At 47.4% G+C, this 18839-nt stretch overlaps 1 long non-coding RNA gene across 2 annotated transcripts in view; it reads right to left on the reverse strand.

Moving 5' to 3' along the window:
- The window catches only part of LOC123862457 (uncharacterized), a 32797-nt gene that overhangs the window by 3028 nt on the left and 10930 nt on the right, over window positions 1–18839 (reverse strand). Inside the window, exons 2-4 of one of the 2 annotated variants that reach the window (XR_006795227.3) lie at window positions 14002–14116; window positions 13490–13704; window positions 8194–8851 (exon numbers count right to left, since the gene is read on the reverse strand). This is a non-coding gene — a long non-coding RNA (uncharacterized LOC123862457). Of the gene's footprint in view, window positions 1–8193; window positions 8852–13489; window positions 13705–14001; window positions 14117–18839 lie in introns of those variants that run through there. The other variant, XR_006795226.3, reaches the window with a different exon arrangement.

An 18839-nucleotide genomic window follows, 5' to 3' on the forward strand; every position in this document is an offset into this window, starting at 1 on the left:
TCAGGTAACATAAGAGCATATATACATGGTATTGTGCTCCAGGCTTTTTCACCCAACAAAATATTCCAGAATTCTTACCCTATCAGTAGGTAGGGAGCTTTCGGATGCTTTCTGCACAGGGAGAGAGAGCGAGAGCCCTGAGGTGTTTCTGACTGGAATACCTCAGAGTTTCTTCCCAGCCAGCTTCCATGTCTCTCTCCCATCCAACTCCATACCTAGAATTTTCACCCAAACCCAGAGTTATTTTGAAATCCTCTGCCCGTCTCAAGTCTTCCTCAACCTTCTGTCCACCCCAGGAGATTTTGCGCTCAGGTACCATATCCAGCAAGGTCCCTGTAAAACTTAAAACAGTCTGTTTGACAGAGAAGATAATGATGTTGCGAAGAGAGAACTGTCAGGCCTCCATGTCCCAGAGAGTCCCCGGACCTTTGCCACCAGCATGGCCCCTCCGCTGCCAGACACAACTTCAGGTGGCCCCTCACTGCGGGACTCTGTGCCACAAAAGCCGATGCCCGGGGCCACGCTAATCGTGAGGAAACCCCCCCAGGCTGCCCCTCCACCTCAGTGTTTCCTCAGTGCCCACCTCAGTCCTGTCAGACCTGGCTGCCCTCTTCCCACGCCTGACGTCCCAGACGGAGAGCCTCATTTCCTGCCCTCCTCCAACCCCGGCCAGCCTGGAAGCTGAGCCCCGAGGATGCAGTCTTGGGGATCCGGAGGCACTCTCTGCCCAGTCCCAGTCAGGTGAGGCCTGAGAGCTGGTCAGATGGTGTCCACAGAGCCTGTGCCCCTCAGCAGGGCATGGGTGGGACGTAGGGAAGGCAAGGCAAGGTAGAACTCGGCTGGGCCATCATGCCGCAGCTCGCATCTCCCATGTGGTTATTCCCGGGGCCCTTACTCGTCAGGACCACCCCTCAACAGCTTCGTGTTCCCAGGGGGTCTCCACTTGCTGGTCCATGACTTTGAAAGGTGGCCTTTCAAAGGTGGCAGTGGGTCCTGAGTTTAGGGTCAGGCAGACGTGGGTTTGTGTCCCAGCTCTGCCCCTAACAAACAATATGACCTGCCCATTAACCTCTCAGAGTTTGAGCTTCCTTATCTACAAAATGGGAATAATACCGGTTCCAGAGGATCACTAGGAGAATTAAACTAAGGTGGTTCTGTGAAAAGTCAGTCTGGCATAATCACCTGCTCAGAGAGCGGTCACCCTCATCTCTCTTCTGCCTGCCCTGCAGAGCCCAGGCCCCCAGCGCTGGTGACGGGTGAGCCCCAGGCCATGGGCACAGGCTGGCTTTGAAGAGCCTCGCACAGGTGGCCAAGTAAGTTGGCAATCTCAGGATGGGCCTCTCCATCCTAAATTTCAAGGGACAGAAAAGGCCCTTCTGCTCCTTGCTTGGTGTCCCCAAAAGCATCTTCACTGCCCAAATCCATGAGGCTCAGAAGGCAATCTAGAGGGGGCCTCGCCTTCCAGACACAGTCACTGCCTGCTCAGCAGCCTCTTTTTTTCTACAGCCCTGACATGCAGGCCTGGAGGAGGATCAAGCCTGGCTACGACATGGCCTCTTAATAAGCTCTGACAGGGAGCTAGAGGCCATGCTCCACTTGCACCCATGTTATCTCTCCTCTGTCGAGCCACCCAGAGGTCGTACGCTGGCAGGGTCCTCACCCTTCCCAGGCCCTGCACCCAGACCAGACCCTGCCTATGTGCCACAGTGCTCATATCCCAGCATGCTTAGACACAGTGGCCCCAGGAATTCATCCCCATCCCGGGTCCTCCCTACCCCAGCCTTTTCAGCAGCATCGTGAAGTGAGATGGGGACCCACAGCAATCTAATGCATGAGCGCTGCCAGGGTTTGCCAAGGGAAGGGGTCAGGAGGACCCCCGGCCTAGCCATCCCCCCAAGGGGTCACTCCAACGTGCTGTGTGTCCAGTCTGTAAGTGGACTGGATGGTGGGGGGGCCCCTAAAGAATCTGAACAGCATACATTCCTGTGAAGCCCAGCCATTTTTGTCCTTGGGTTCCTGCTTTGTATACTTAGAAGTTAGCTTAGCTTAACCAATTCTGTACCATTTTAGGATCTGCAAGGAGGATTGGCAATGCAAGATTCTAACTGGACAGATCCATTAGACTTCTGAGTTCTGCAGGGTAAGGTATGGGGTAAACCCACCCCAGGGTCCAGCACCTTTTACAACTTTCCTGCCATAACCCTTGAGACCTTCTCTGACACGACCCTCCCCACTTACCAGTGTCATCTTGAATCACTCACTCCTGTGCGCCACCCACAGGACCCCCCCCTCAGTTACTCCAAGTGTTCCCTCTTACCCTGGATCATCAACCCTCCATTCACCCAGCTAACGCCTGATCCACCCTCTATGTATACATTTGGATTTTAAAATGTAAGTGCAGGGGGCACCTGGGTGACTCAGTTGTTGGGCGTCTGCCTTCGGCTCAGGTCATGATCTCAAGGTCCTGGGATCGAGACCCACATCGGGCTCCCTGCTCTGTGGGAAGCCTGCTTCTCCCTCTTCTACTCCCCCTGCTTGTGTTCCCTCTCTTGCTGTGTCTCTCTCTGTCAAATAAATAAATAAAATCTTTTTAAAAAATAAAATAATAAAATAAATAAATAAAATGTAAGTGCAGGGTTTAGGTTCATTTTAGCCAGTTGAGATCTTTCAGGATGCTGACCCCAGCCCCCGGTGTCCTGCCTGCATATCTCAATGTGCGATGCTCACAATTTTCAAATGATCCTTCTGTGGTTTTTATCACTCCTGCTGTCGTGGCTCCCTGTAAGTCACCATTAAAGAGATTGGATAGGAAGGGGTCCTGCAGCCCACTACCAGAGACTTCCCTCCTAGAAGCTGACAATGATCCGCTCATCTTCATGCTAATCGCAGAAGGACACAGTGGTTTTCCAGTTTGCTATGGAGCAAACCACCTCAAACTTGGTGATATAAGACACCAACCATTTTATTATGCTCACAAATCCTGTGAGTCAGGAATTTGGACAGAACATATTCAGAGATGGCTTTTCTCGGCTCCATGTCTAGGGCTCCAGCTGGGAAAAGTCAACTACAGGGGGAGGAAGGGTGACCTGAACAGTTGGGGGCTAGAGTTATCTAAAGGTTTCTTTGGGAGGGTAGGGGGATGAGAGAAATAGGTGAAGGGGATTAAAAGGTACAAACTTCCAGTTATCAAATAAGTAGGCCACACAGAAGAAAGTACAGCATAGAGAATATAGTCAATAATATTGTAATAACTTTGTATGGTAGCTACACTTATCATGGTAAGCATTTCATAATGTATATAATTGTCAGATCACTACGTTGTACACCTGAAAGTAATATATCATATGTCAACTATACTTAAATTAAAAATTTTTAATGTTTCTAATAAATTAAACAAAATATCAATAAAAAATCAAAGCGACTTATATACCAAGGAAGGAAGGCAGGTTTCTTTGTTCACACATCTTGTACCAGCGTTGGGATGACCCACAGGCTGGACTCAGCTACAGCTGCTCCACGTAGACCTACATGTGGCTTCTCCATGTGGCTTGGGTGTCTCATGGCATGGCAGCTGATCTCCAAGAGCAAGTATTCTAAGAGAAGCAGGCAGAAGCTGTGGGACCTTTTATGAACCACACCTTGGAAGTCACAGAGTATCCCTTTTTCCATACTCTACTGATCAAAGCCCTCACAAGACTATCAGATTCAAGGGGAGGAGCACAGATCCCGCCTCCGGATGGAAGTAATGTCAAAGAACTTGAGCACAGACGCAGCAGCACTGGAAGCCTACACCCAGCTACAGAAGTACTTAGAGTCCATACTCTCTCACCAAGCCAGGGCCCACAGTCTAGCCAGCAGGCTACTCAACGGTGATAAGTAATCGAGGAGAAGCAATATTCCAAAACCTCTGACATTCCTGCAGAGAGGAACATAGGCCAGGCTACCACGATAAGAACCCTATAATAAAGCAGAGATTCAAGGTGGATACTGAGTCTCCTGGAAAAGGCAGAATCCCAGTGATCGCAACTGGGACGTGCACAGAGTCAGACCAGCAGCATGTGACATGATGCTATCACATGGGTTCAGCTGAGCACCTTCAGTTCCTCTCCTGAGAATGCATGGGAGTTTATGGCATGCCTGTGCTGAAACTTAAAAATATTTCTATGGCCCATTCCTGATCTGACAACTCAGACATTGTATCAGAAAAGGGAAGGGGACCAAGGTTCGTTCCTGGTGAACCCATGCAAGCTTCTAGTGATCACCACGCCTTTTAGATTTTTTTTTTAACTAATCTCTACACCCAGTGTGGGCTCGAACTCACAACCCCAAAATCAAGAGTCACAATCTTCACCGACTGAGCCAGCCAGGCTCCTTCACCGTGCACACAGACCATCTTTAATCATCTCAGCTAAGAGCAGGGCAGATCCCACCAGACTGGGAAGGAGAGTGGGAAGTACACAGATCAAGAGGGAAACTGGAGAAAGCAAATGGAGGAGGTCTTTAGAGTTATTCCCAAGTCCCTCTAGAGACGCTAGAGGGAAAGGGAATCCCAGGGCCCAGTGATTCCAGAGGGTCCCAACCTGTCAGCAGCCTGGCTATCAGCTCTTCGTCAATGTCCTGCTTCAAGGCAGGCCCCATTTCTTCAGAAAGCAAAACATGTTCACTGCCGTGGGGCAGCTTGTAGGCCTTCCTGCCGCACAGGCTGCAGAATCTGGGACTGCGTGGAGGAGTAGCAGAGATGGGTCTGGGAGACAGTGAGGAAAGTGAAATTGACTTTTTGGAGGGTGGTATACAGTTCTTCTGTGGAAGCTTGTGTGCAGTAGCCCAGGGCACTAACACTCACCACAGGTCATCAACTTCTAGGGGTCTGGCTCACATAATCCCAGAAGGCCAGAGCTGGGTGATGCCTGCTCTGAGATCCTGTTGTCCAACCCTCCCACTTGAGAGATGAGGAAACCGTGACAGAGTCCATTTGCGTTCACTCCCCTGCATTCCTCAGTCTTCCTTGCAGGGAGGTAGGGATCGTGTGATGAATTATAGCCAATAGACTATATGTGACAGGTGTCACTTCTGGACCCAAACAGTAAAGAGATGATGTGTCTCCTCCATCCCTCCCTCTCCCTGCCATTGTGAACCTACAGCTCACAGGCTCTGACAACATGGCGACAAGATGGAAGAGGTTCTATGCATGCTCATCAAAGCAAGAAATAAAGTTTGATTGTGCTAAGCCATTGAAACGTGGATGTTTCTTTGTCACTGCAGCATGGTCTGGCTTAGCCTGATTAATATGGAAATCGAGGCCTAGATAAAGGAAGTATGGATTGAGTAACTCTGAATGATGCCTATCAGATCCCTCCTCCATCAGGAAAGGAGAATCTATGCAGGTAAGATGGAAGGATTTTCTGCTCTGGGGGGATGACCCAGCCGCATTAATCTCTCGCCTTTGTGTAATACCTTATAATTTACAAAGCACGTTCATGGACCCCATCTCGCTTAATCCTCCCAGCAACCTTGGCAGGACCATCTTTAGCCCTACCTTATTAGGACTTTAAGAGACATGTCCAAAGTCATACAGTGAGGAAATTGTTGGAGCCATTTTTTCAAATAAATGACAGTTTTGGCATGCCTGGGTGGCTCAGTCTGTTAAGCATCAGACTCAGTTTCAGCTCAGGTCATGATCTCAGGGTTGTGAGATGGAGCCCTGCCTCAGGCTCTGAGCTCAGCACAGAGTCTGCTTGGGATTCTTTCCCCTCCTCCTTCTCCCTCCTCCTCTCCTCCTCCCACCCCCTCCCTGCTCCTGCGCTCGCTCGTGCTCTCTCAAATAAATAAATAAATAAAATCGTAAAAAAACAAAAAAAGAATGGATGACAGTTTTTAGAATACTGGCATCTTTTTTTATTTTTTATTTTTTATTTTAAGTAGGCTCCATGCCCAATCTGGGGCTCAAACTCACAACTTTGAGATCAAGAGTTGCATGCTCCACCAACTGAGCCAGCCAGGCACCTCTAGAATACTGGCATCTTTAAGAAAAAATTATAACTCTCTCTCCCCTCCCCTCTCCAAGGAAATACTGGTTAGGTTTATATAGGTTTATTTCTTTTCATAGGTCTATCTTTGCAGTAATTTTTTTTCAATATTTAAATTTTGACTTAAGAAGGTTCCAGTAGCCCTGGAGATAACTAGAGGCATCCCAAGGAGTCACGGAACCAGGGCTGGGAAACTCCACCCTCAGGGGTCCCTGGCTGAGAGAGTCCCCTTGGCCAGTCCCTGAGGAGGCACAGCAACCACAGTCTTTGTTAGGACAGCAAATGAAGAAGTTGGATAGGTCTACATTAAAGCAAGATTTCTTCAAAAAATCCAAATCAGATCCAGGTTCCTCTTCTTCACACCACAGAGAGTGGGTAAAGGGGATCTTCTAGGATTGCTTCCTCTTTCAACAGAAAGTGGAATGGCTGCAGGCCTAAGGGTGGACCCTTATGTCTGGGAGTAGGTGACAAGTTAAAGCCAAGGTTGGGGACCCAGGCTTTCGGGGGTCCTGTGCTCTCCAAACTGCAGCCTCAACCACAGGGAGCCCAGACTCCCCTAAGAGGTCCAATCACTCTACAGCCCCCAACCCTGGCTATCTACCTGGGCCTACCTGATCTGAATGTCACTTCAGACCCTCACCTGTACTCCCCTCCTTATCAACACCCAGATGGATAACCAATCCTGGGGTCCCCTTTCCCCTCCAGCTTTTTCCTCCTTGGGCCTCCATAATCTGGTCCATCTTCACCTTGCTTCTGAAATTCTTCCCACCAAGGCCATACCGAGATGCTACTGGAAACTAAGAACCTTAGCTTCCAACCAGGCCCGATCACTTACAAATTTGTGACCTTGAGCAAGCTATTTACTTTCTCTGGTTTCGGTTTTCTCATCTGCAAAATGACGATAATAATAGGATCTGTCTCGTAGGGCTGTTGTAAGGATAAAGTGAGGTAATGTGGGGAAAGCATTCAGCAAAATGCCTGGGTCACATGGTCTGACATGTGATGAATATAGGTTATCAATCCTTCATCCAAACTCTTGGTCCAAAGATCATTTTTCTTTTTTTTTTAATTGAGATAGAATTGACATATAACATTGTATTAGTTTTAGATATACAATTTAATCATTTGATAGATGTACATATTGTGAAATGATTGCTACAGTAAGTTCAGTTAACATTCATCTCCACACATAATTACAATTTTTTTTCTTGTGATGAGAGCTTTTAAGATCTGTTCTCTTGGCAACTTTCAAAGGTATAGTATAGTATTGTTAAGGATCGTTACCTTGCTGTACCTTATATTCCCAGGATTTGTTTATCTTATAACTGGAAGTTTGTATCTTTTGGCCACCTTCCCCCATTCTGCCTACCCCTGAACCCCTACCTCTGGCAACCACCAGTCTGTTCTCTGCATCTATGAGTTTGGTTTGTTTTTTGGTGCTTTGTTTTTTTAGATTCCACAAGTAAGTAAGATCATACGTATTTGTCTTTCCTTGTCTCACTTATTTCACTTGTTTTCTCTTCTTCTTTTAGGAAGTCATGGTGCATAACCATCTCTAACATACTGCCCTCGCTGGGCCCTGGAGCAGTGCCCACCATCAGGCACATTCAGGATTCTGCAGTGAACACACCAGCATTCACTCGGAGGGGTTTAAGTAAGAACAGTAAAGAGCCTCTCCAGTTCAGGTCAAGTTTTGCTGCCAGATAAGATTTGGTCCAAAATAATAACAAAAAAAAACAAAACTTTTTTGGGGGGAAGGGAGAGTGCCTGGGTGGCTCAATCCGTTGAGCATCTGCCTTTGGCTCAGGTCATGATTCAGTCAGTGGTCCTGGGATGGAGCCCTGCTCAGCGGGGAGTCTGCTTCTCCCTCTCCCTCTGCCCCTCCCCCCAACCCGAGCTCGCGTGCGTGCCTTCTCTCTCAAATAAATAAATAAAATCTTTAAAAAAAAAAAAAACAAGAACTTTTTTTTGAGATCTTTGAATCTCAGCCTTGCAGTTTTGGGATTGTGACTTTGTACTAATATTGTTTATATTTACACATTTGGGTTTTTCTGTCATAACGTAATATGTGCTGGATGACTCCTTCCCAGGAAGCCCTGGCCCCAGCAGTCTTCCACTATCTCACCCCGACCCTGAGTTGCTCCCTCTGTATCTCATAGCCCACGGGGTTGGTGCTGTCCAGTCTGAGATCCTTTGAGATCGGTATCTGCTGCATAGTCCCACATAACTAAGTCATCTTTGAGGGCAGGAATAGTGTTTCTACTTATCTGATCTTCTTAATAATGAGTCCAGAGTTGAGTATACAGCCGGTGCTTAATACATGTGCCTGCATGAACTCTGCTGACTACTCTGATTCTCTTGGTCTTGTCTTGGCACTAGAAGAGAGGACGTGGTGTAAGGATATCAAGATCTGCTCAAATCCCCACTTCAAGTCTTTGGAGTACATACCCGGGAGTGGAATTGCTGGATCATATGGTAACTTCATGTTTACTTTTCTGGAGGACCCACCGCTCTGTTTTCCACAGTGACTTCAAGACATTTTAGTTGTTATTATTTCTTCATCCATGCATTCATCAGACAAATAATGAATGAGTGTCATCTAGGTATGGGCACTGTGCTAGGTTCTGGGGATACATGGGGAGGCCACAGTCTGGAAGCACATAGTAGGCCCTCAGGAACTGGCAACAGTTATAAATGCACATGTTGCTGCCCAGCCTATATCCGCATTTAACTCACCTCACCTGATAACTACTCCTTGTCCTCTCTGCGGCTCTCCACCAATTGGACGACCCTTCCCCAGCATCGGTCCCTCCGGCCCACTATCTCTGAAACAGAGTTTGAAGCTCCCTCTCAGACTCCCCCTGCTTCAGCCTCTCTACTTGCCTCAAGACCTCTTTGAATCAGATCACGTTCCCTGAAGCTCTCGGAAGCTCTCAGCTATTATTAAATTCCAGCTCGCCAATCGTAGATTTCCAACCTCTCTTTACAGTCTGGCCCCCTAAGCAGCCCCCAAGCATCCTCACACACCCCTCGCCGGCCCTCTGCGCCTCCATCCTGGGGTCTCCCCAGCTGGCCTGGAGTCCCTGAGGGGCCCAGCCTGCCTTCAAATTATAGTAAATGTTGGATTTTCCATTCAGAAATGAGAAACCCAAGTCACGTGCTTTTGTGCCGTCTTTCCAGATGGATTCCACCCTGGAGCTACAGGTACTTCTTAGTTTACCAAATCAACGTGGATTTAACCAGTTTCTGTACATGAATCCTCCCCCACCACCCATTTCCACTATAAGCTGGAGGACTGATTTGAAAGAAAATGAGTTCATGATCACTCTAGTGTACACCTGAAACTGATAGAACACCGGATGTTAACTGGAATTAAAATTAAAACTTAAAACAAAAAAAGAAAATGAGCCCACGGAAGGCCTCCCAACGTTCTGCTGGGGCAATCATGGGACCTTATCCCAGTGACCTGGAGGGCCCCTTTCGGCCCGGTTCCGCAGAGGTGGGCTTCAGGAGGAGTCAAGCTCAGCCTCCCAGAGGCAGAGCACCAGCATCTGCCCAGAGGTGAAGCAGGTCCTTCCTCCTTTTCTCCTACTGTGTGGTTGGAGAGACTTTCCGAAGGGGCTGTGCTCACTGCTTTCAGCCCTTTGAAAGCCAACTTGCCTCTGGATGGTTAATGGATATATTCCCTTCTGATGTCTCCTGCTCACATCAAATCACACCGTTTCCTAAATCCTGGTTTTCTCAAACTGAAACAATGGGGAACTTCTGTTTTCCCTTCTACTCCCCACCTCCCACTCGGTTCCCACAGCTTCCTTGTAGGCCCCTCGCCCCGTAACTGGCTGGGAATTCTTGCTCAGCCAGCCGGAAACATTAGCATACCTAAAACCCACATTTACATTTTATTACTTTGTAGGAAGACGACTTACAATACAACCTACAATAAATCGGGGAAAAGAGAAATTGACACACGTTCTCCTGGGCAGAGAGCGGGGGCTATCTACCTATGTATTATTTTTGAGACTTTTTTTTTTTTTTTTTTAAACATGAGAAAGTGGTTAATGAAGTAAGCAGGCCTGTGGTGTGCCGGGTGTCTTACGGTGCCGTGTTTCTGCCTCATTTACCCAATTCTTTTTTTTTTTTTTTTAACCAGAGGAATTTTTCCCTAATGGGGAATCCCCTGATTTTGCATTCAAAGCTCTCCCAATGTAGTTCCTCCCCTCTTTTTGTCTTGTGTATTTCTCTGTCAGACGCAGCCAGGCTGAGAAGGTATACGCTGGGGTGCTGGGATGGAACCCGCAGGGCTTCCTGTGGGCTAGGCATTTCTTAAGTTCAGACCCTGAAGAAGAGTTCATCACCCCAGGGCACCGATTGGCCAATTTTATGCATTAGAAACTCTACAGTAAAACTTGCTGGAATTGGTTCACGGCTATCTTGTTGGTTCACTGCTATCTTGTTGGTCCAATAAGCTGATGCTATGTGTCCCCCAAGTCCATCACATGACAGCAGGGATTTCCAGGGCCCCTGAAAAGCAAGGGCCACACAAGTCTTCAAGGAAACTCCCCTTAGTTGGTGCAACTAACGCTCTCCTACTCACTCAGCTCCCAGCTCCGCAAGCATACAGCCTAGGCTGACCCTCACCCCCACCATCAGCTCTTCTCCCCTCAGCCTGCACCATCAGCTAAAGACTGGTGACACCCAGGGACAGAACCATGCTGTTCCGAGGGCAGCTGCCGTAGACTCTCAGGAAGGCTGCAGGGGGCAGTGGCTGTCAGCCCACCTGCAGAGACCCCAGGGCAAGCCCTGCGCTCTGCCTGGACTCCATCTCCCCCGCGTTCCCCAGCAGCGGTACCGTTTACTGGGTGCGCTAGCCCGGCCCCATGCACACACGTGTTACACTACCTCCATCTTAGAAAAAGAAAAAAGAGCTTTGGGGACTAGGACTCTCTTGGAGGACCACCCTATTTGTCATCTTCCTTTTAGAGTAAAATGCCTCTAAATAATTATTGATTTTCATGGTCACTACCTCCTCTCCTCCCCTTTTTTCTTGAACCTTTACCATTGGGCTTTGCTCCCACCATTCTCCTCTTGCCAAGGGTTACAACGGTACCTACCAGCTACTTCTCAGTCCCCATCCCCCCACCGGTCAGCAGCATTTGGCCAGGTAAAGGCTCCCTCCTCACAGAAATACTTCCTTCCATGCCCCCCACCTGCCTGCCTCTGATCCCAACTTCCTAACTACTGTTTTCAGTCCACTGGGCTAGGTCTTCCTTAACTCCACACTCCATCTAAGTCTTCTCTTTCTCTAGGGCTGTGCTTACACCCAGTGAGACCCCATCCCATCCCTGTTTTGAGAACCATCCACGTGCTGATGAGCATCCACCCTGGCTCTGATCTTTCCTAGGTGGGTGACCTTGGACAAGTCATTTAACCTCTCTGTGCCTGAGGCTCTTCATCTGTAAAATGAGGATAATAATAGCACCCATTCATAGGATTGTTAGGAGGATTAAGTAAGTATTTATAAAGCACTAAAACAAGCCTGGTGGGTTTATATAAATGCTCTGTCCACCCCTTTGCCTGGCCAAATTCAGCTCACCCTTTAGGTCTCAGTGTAAATGTTATTTCTAGATTTCTGGGCCCTTTCTTCTCCTTGTCACACTTATAAAAGTGTGATCCATGCATTTCCTCTGTATCTGTTGACTTTAGCTATCTCACTGCTGCCCCGTTAGTGTCTGGAAAGCAAGGAGAGTGTCTTCCTTTGTTACTGCTTTATCCCCAGCACCCAGAGTGATGGGGTGGGGGTGGGGGCAGGAGGGGCTTCAATGAACAGTCACTAGACGAAGGAATGAATGACAGAACACATGAATGGATGGGTTCTAAGTGGCCACTGTGGTCCCTTGGGGCTTAGTGAAGGGGTGAGTCTCTCCTTAGAAAGGGGCTACGGAAGGGTCTTGATCAGGACACACTGAAAGGCCTGGGATGTGGAGGAGGCTGCAAACTCGCCTCACCAAGACCCCTACGGAGTCCTCTCTGTCCCCCTGTGCCCAGCTCCTGGGCCCTGGATGACACGGCTTTATCCCACAGCTGTGGTGCTTCTGAGGCACCTGACATTCCAGCTAACCGGTAAGGCATGGGAGCTGGGGTTCTCTGTATACTTGGACCTAAAACTCAACAATGGGCTGACATTCCTGACATGGACTCACTCCGGCCAGCCTGATGCCAAGGAGGCGGTGAGCGAAATGCGGTCCAGCGGACCTGCCATTGAGTCCTGGCCCTGCCTCTGATCACCTATGTGACCCTGGAAAGAAATGCCTGGAACTCTGGCTCTTCTGTTAGAAAATAACAATACTCCTAGAGCTGTTGGGAAGATAACATGAAGCACCATGCTTAGCACATTGTGGAAATGCACAGTTTGACTTCCCTCCCTCCAACATGAAAGATAAGTCTTCCATAGGTCATGAAAATGCAGAAATTAAGAAGCTCTAGGAAGGAGGAAAGCTTTTGCTCCGTGAATCACACACATTTCACCTTGGATAGAGAGAAGACAAGCATGATTCGATTCAATTCAACTCAACTCAATGAAAAACTACGTATGAGGACCCTACGGTGGGCCCAGTATAGGCTATAGCCTCAACGAAAGGTAGCAAAATGCCAATTTCACACCTCTCCCTTTTTTTTTTCCTAGAACTTTGTGTCTAAAGCAATAAAGGACTTCTTAAAGTCTTTAAAGTCCCGCCCTGTCAATCCCATGATTCAGATGGAACAAGCTTCTAACGAGGGGAGGAAATTAACATCGCTTGAGTACCGACCCTGTCAGGTGCCTTCACATGCTTTTTAGTGAAATCCCCACCACTGCCCTGTGATGTAGTGATTCTGAACACATCACTGAAATGAAGCCCCATCTCAAGAATCCCAGCAGGCAGGGCCTCCATGAAAGACTGGAAAATCCCAGAGCCTCAGAGCACGCTTAATCTGCCATGACTTGGGGGTGGGAGAAAATGCCAGAGGAATCGATTCAGACTGATTCTTAAGCCCTAAACATATGGCACCATCTGCGGTGGGATTCGAGATAAAAACACTATGAAAAACTTGCCTCTATTCAGAAATAAAAATCGCTTCTTTCTATGTGTTTCCAAACACAATATTCTGCATAACTTTATCAGAGCTGCATTTTTTTTTTCTCATTGCTTTGGGGCCTCAGGCTCACTGGTACCCTAAGAGGCACTCGGCCTGCCTCCTGGGTTGGGCAGAAGCCAGCGTCTGCTGTGTCCTCACAAGATCAGGGGTGAATGAGCTTAGGCAAGGCCAGCCTTCCCTGCTGATAAGGAGTTGATTGACTAAGCGTTTCATAGGGGCACCCCTTATAAGCACTATTTAGGGAAGCAGAAAAACCAATCAGATGAGATAGACAGATAGCTAGAGAACTGTTTCAAGGTCAGTGGGTCCGGTTGGATGCTCAAACTCACCTTCATTTCTTTTCTCCTCTCTCACATGAAAAGAAAGACAAGACATGAGCTTCTCTGTGGGTCTGTGCAATAACTGGGTTCAGGTAGAAAATCCCCTCAGATAAGCTCCCAGTGCTCAGAGGGCTCCTTGAGAAATAAATTGTTGACAAATCCTAGTGGTCTTGGACCCAGCTGCTTCTCTCCAGTAGGCCTTGTGATCATGATTTTGAGTACCTCTGGGAAGATATTGAAAGAACACAGTCTCAAAAAAATAGGCATCCTTGACATTCTAGAGAATGCACAGCAAAAAAAGAACATAACGTCCATTGTTGGCAAGAATATGGGGAAATACAGTTGCTCAGAAACTGTTGGAGAAAGTGTAAATTGATACAATCTTTTTTTTTTTTTTGTAGAGCAATTTACAAAACTTATGGATGTTTTAAATGTGTAAATATCCCCTTTGAGTCAGTTACTTCATGTCCAGAATTTCATCCTACAGAGGTCCATTCACACAAGTGCTCACAGGTACTCACCGCAGTCGTTTTTATCATGTTTTTTAAAACTGGAAATAACTTAAATGTCCACTAATGAAGGAATATATCCATTTTATGGTATACTATGCAGCACTAAGTTTCAAGATCCATCTCCCTGAGAAGACATGGAAAAGAAGGCCACAGTTAGTCATTAAGTTGGAAACACACGTTTTCAAACAATACGAACCAAATTATCATTTTTTTAAAAGTATGTATACACATATTTGTATAAGCATAGGAAACACAGGAAGATATTAAGTCATGGGGGCAGGGGCCGAGGGCGTGTCTCCGGATGGTAGGAAGGAGGTAGAATGGTAGGAAATGGGGGGAGCTTTTATTTGTTGTTTTTCTATATCCAATTTATAAATGTTCATGTAAGGAACATATGTGACCTTCATAATAAGGTGGTTTTATTTATTTATTTATTTATAACAATGTCCAGAGGCCTTTGACTAGGGCCCTTATGATGGTGCTTCATCAACAAACGTACGGCACAGAGTCAAGGCTCCCTCACCTTCTGGAACGCTGTTTCTGAGCACGAGTGAACCCAAAGCCTTCAGACACAGACTCGTGCCCACCGGCTGCCAGGGAGACAGGATGGCCCCTGCACTGCCTGCCGGGGGGGGGGCGGGAGGGACAGAACGAGCTTCGCAGTGTATACAGCACCTTCCTTACCTTATCTCCGACAGCCTGGGAGATAGGACAGGACAGGAATTTTTAATTCCCGTTTCTACAGGGGAGGCTTGGAGAAGCTCCTGCACCAATTCCCCCCGCGTCACACGACTGGAAAGTCCAACAACCGGACAGGGAGAGAAGCAGGTTAAGCTGGGGCACATACCTATCACCAGCACCAGACATGTGGCAAGCCCGGGCCCAAGCGGCCTCTCTCCGGCCGGCGCTCAGTAAAAAAACAGCTCACATTGCCTCCAACTTTCCATTTTCAAGCTACAGGACACATTCCAACGGTTCAATCTGACTTGTCGGGGACCCATTTGGGCTCTTGAAATGAAGTCTGCCTTCTACCATCTGTTAGCTCTGTAAAACTTTCCTCTGGGCTGAACCGTGTGTCTCCCCAGCCTCAAATTCATATATTGAAGTTCTGGTAAGCAGGCCCCCCACCTCAAAATGTGACCATATTTGGAGATAGGGTCTTTAAAGAGGTAATTCAATTAAAATGAGGTCATGAGAGTAGATTCTAATCCAATATGATTGGTGTCCTTCTAAGAAGAGGGAATTTGAACACAAACATGAACGGAAGAAAGCTCCCGAAAGGAGCTGGATGTGAAGATGGGGGGGGGGTGAGGAGGGGGAGGGGGGGATGACCCAGACATCTATAAGCCCAGGAGAAAGGCCCAGAACAGATCCTTCCCTGGGGCCCTCAGAAGGAAGCAACCCTGCTGACCCTCAATCTCGGACTTCTAACCTCAGGACGAAGACAAGAAATTTCTACGGTTTAAGCCGCCTGGTCTGTGGTACTTCCTTACTGAAGCGTTAGCACACTGATGCATGCATCTCTCAGAAAACAGCTGTGCTTTCTCTATCTCCACCTCCCTGAGAGAGGACGTCACCATCCTGCACAAACCGCAATCTCATCGAAAATTTTCTCAAGACACCTTCACTGAAATGGTCCAGCTCCCCAAAATAGCCCGCCGTACCATCCCATGCTAAGAATTCTTTAGATGGGGGCACCTGGGTGGCTCAGTCGTTAAGCATCTGCCTTCAGCTCAGGTCATGATCCCAGGGTCCTGGGATCGAGCCCCGCATCGGGCTCCCTGCTCCGCGGGAAGCCTGCTTCTCGCTCTCCCACTCCCCCTGCTTGTATTCCCTCTCTCACTGTGTCTCTCTCTGTCAAATAAATAAATAAAATCTTTAAAAAAAAAAAAAAAAGAATTCTTTAGATGGAAGCTCTTTTTTTTTTTAAAGATTTTATTTATTCATTCGAGACACAGAGATACAGAGAGAGAGAGAGAATGAGCAGGGGGAGAGGCAGAGGGAGAGGGAGAAGCAAGGCCCCACTGAGCCAGGAGCTGGACATGGGGCTCGATCCCAGGACCCTGGGATCATGACCTGAGCCGAAGGCAGACATTTAGCCATCTGAGCCACCCAGGCGCCCCTAGATGGAGGCTCTTAACAATGACTTGGGGGGTGGGGGGGAACAAATGTGTGCTGGATAACTCTAGAAGTTTATTAACATCTGTAGCTGAAGCCTGGCGGTGAGCGCTTCCAAGAAGGGTCTGGGCCCCTCAGAGGATGAAGAACCCAGCATTGCTTTGCTTCAGGGTCCTTGGTCTGTTTACAGACAAAATGAAACCCCGCAGAGTATGAATCCCCCAAAATGGGGAGCCTCTTCATTTGTTGCAAAAAGAACAACTTCTGTTTTAAACATATAGGTTTGACGGGGTTTATGATAAAAATAATACTCAGTTTTAGAAATTTTGGAAAATATAAAAAACGAAAAAAGAAGAACATCGCCATAACCCTACCACCCTGAGACTGCCTCTGTTTACATTTTTATACATTTTTGCTTTGTTTTACATAGCTTTATTTCATAATTGGATGCAGAGTTATATATACAATCTTACATACTTTTTTATTTTAAAGCATTCCTCCATGTTATTACAATCTCTCTATAAACATCATTTTAAATAACTGCAAAATATCCCATTACGTTGATCAGTTTTCTCAAATGTGAACTGCAGAACATCTGCCTCAGAATTATATGGGGTATGTTAAAAATGCAGATTTCTGGATCTTATCCCAGACCCATTAAATCAATCTCTAGGGGTGGAGGCTGGGAATCCTCATCCTAATAGGTTTCTCAAGCAACTCATAAAGCTACACAAATTTGAAAACCACTGGAACTGGTATAACCATAGTTTTATATCACCTTACCCCAAATGCTGGACATTTTGGCTATTTGCAATTTGTCCTTTTATAAATAACTACATGAAGAACATCTTTGTGCATAAAACATTTTGTAAATTTCCTAGCGTTTCCTGAGGATGGTTTCCCAGAGGTGATATTATTTTGAAAGACGTGAACATTTTAAAGGTTCTCAATAGACACACAACACGCCTATACACACATTTAACCACACAGTCTGCTCAGTTTCAGGGAGAAATAGTTGCTGATTACTTATCTATATTTGTGGTTTATACTAGCTTTTATTTTCCAGCATTCTTTTCCACAGTGTTCTATCTTTACTACTGAAAATATTGAGTTAGGCACACCAAACAAAGTAGGCAAAAACCGAGCAGACGGTCAATAAAATATCCTTCATTGATGCATACAAGACTCTGGCCTGGCCCCATGGCAAACCAGCGCGGCAGTTATCCACGGTACTCTGAGGACTCCAGACAGAACCCAAAATGGACACTGCAGTGCCCCAACACACCCGTGTCTCCCATGCCACAAGAACAGTGCTCTGCTGGGTTCAAGGCAATGCCCAACCCTGGAAGGCAGATGCACAGGGAGGGTGGGTGTAGACAGAGGCCGGGTGCACCCTCCCTGATGAGGAATCACCTTGCAAAGGACAAAGGACACAGCAGCTGGCAAGACTCGGGGATCCCAATGAGGAAAATTGGTGCACAGAGTCATGGTGGGCTCACGGTAAGGTAGCTTGCAAGCTGCCAAGGGGTCAGAAAGAGCCATGCAATGAAACGTCAAAAGCATGGAAAACGTACTGTTTTTAGACTGTGTGTTGAAACGGCTTGGGGGAGAGGAAATAATATAAATATACGGGCAACCTAAAGCAGCCCACTCTGCTGCTGGATCAGGGCAATGAGAACCCATTCATTTGTTTAACTAGCCTTTATGTAGCATTTACCATGTGCTAGGTAGGCATTGGTCTAAAAGCTTTGCAAATGTTAACTTATTCAGTCCCCACAATCAAGTTGATAAAATATCATCACGCCCATTCCAAAGATGAAAGAAATTGAGACACAGAGAGGTTAAGTAACTTGCCCAAAGTCACACAGCTAGTAAGTAAGGGAGCCAGGATTTAAATCCAAGCAGTCTGGTTCCAGAGCCCTTGCTTTCGGCCGCTACCCCATTCTGCCTTGGGAGACAGGACTAAGATGTTTGGGAACCCAGCATACAGAAAGAAGGAGCAGTGAAGTAGATAAATAAAGCCAAAGCCAGAGTCAACTAAAGTGGCGTTCAGAGAAGAGATGCCGTCTGCCGACCCTCACACGCCAACACATTTTAGAAAACTCAGGTTGTTCATTACCAGCAAGCCTTTCCGCACCGTCTTCTACCCCCACCCGCCCCACACCTTTGCTCACCCGGCCTGCTGGCCCAGAGCGCCCTCTCCCTGGTACAAAACTTCCCTGAGGGACTGCCTCTGCGCTTTATATGAAGGACTGCAAAATCCATCATCCGAACCCCTCGGTCCTTGCCTCCAAGGCCTTCCACCACTGCAACTAATTATTTCTGCTGTAAAGTCGCATGTGGAAACAATCTACAGGGTTTCCCATCAAACCTGGCTGGCTGGCAGCTCACACACCCAGGCGAGAGTAGGCTGCCTCCCCTTTTAAACAAACATATTAAGTTAACAACAACACCGACCACGTTTGACAGCCACGTTTACTAATTAGTTCTCATTTGTTCCTTCTGTTAGGAAGAGGGTAGGACGTGCCCAGTCTTCAGAATTGAAACTCCAAACCAATTTCTCTTAAGGTGGCCCCACAAAGTTATTGGAGACTTTGACTGAGAACCTTCCTGCCTGTTGTTCAGCCTTGCCCTCTGAACTGGTGGCCCTACGTACCTTTAACCTAAGCTCCTCAGAGGCCGTGTTTGAGATGGAGAAGATCCTAGAATCTCCTCCTACTCACTCCAGG

The sequence above is a fragment of the Mirounga angustirostris genome, unplaced genomic scaffold, assembly GCF_029215605.1.
Source record: "Mirounga angustirostris isolate CCGP_5_RB_7025 unplaced genomic scaffold, mMirAng1.0.hap1 SCAF_9, whole genome shotgun sequence".
NCBI lineage: Eukaryota > Metazoa > Chordata > Mammalia > Carnivora > Phocidae > Mirounga > Mirounga angustirostris.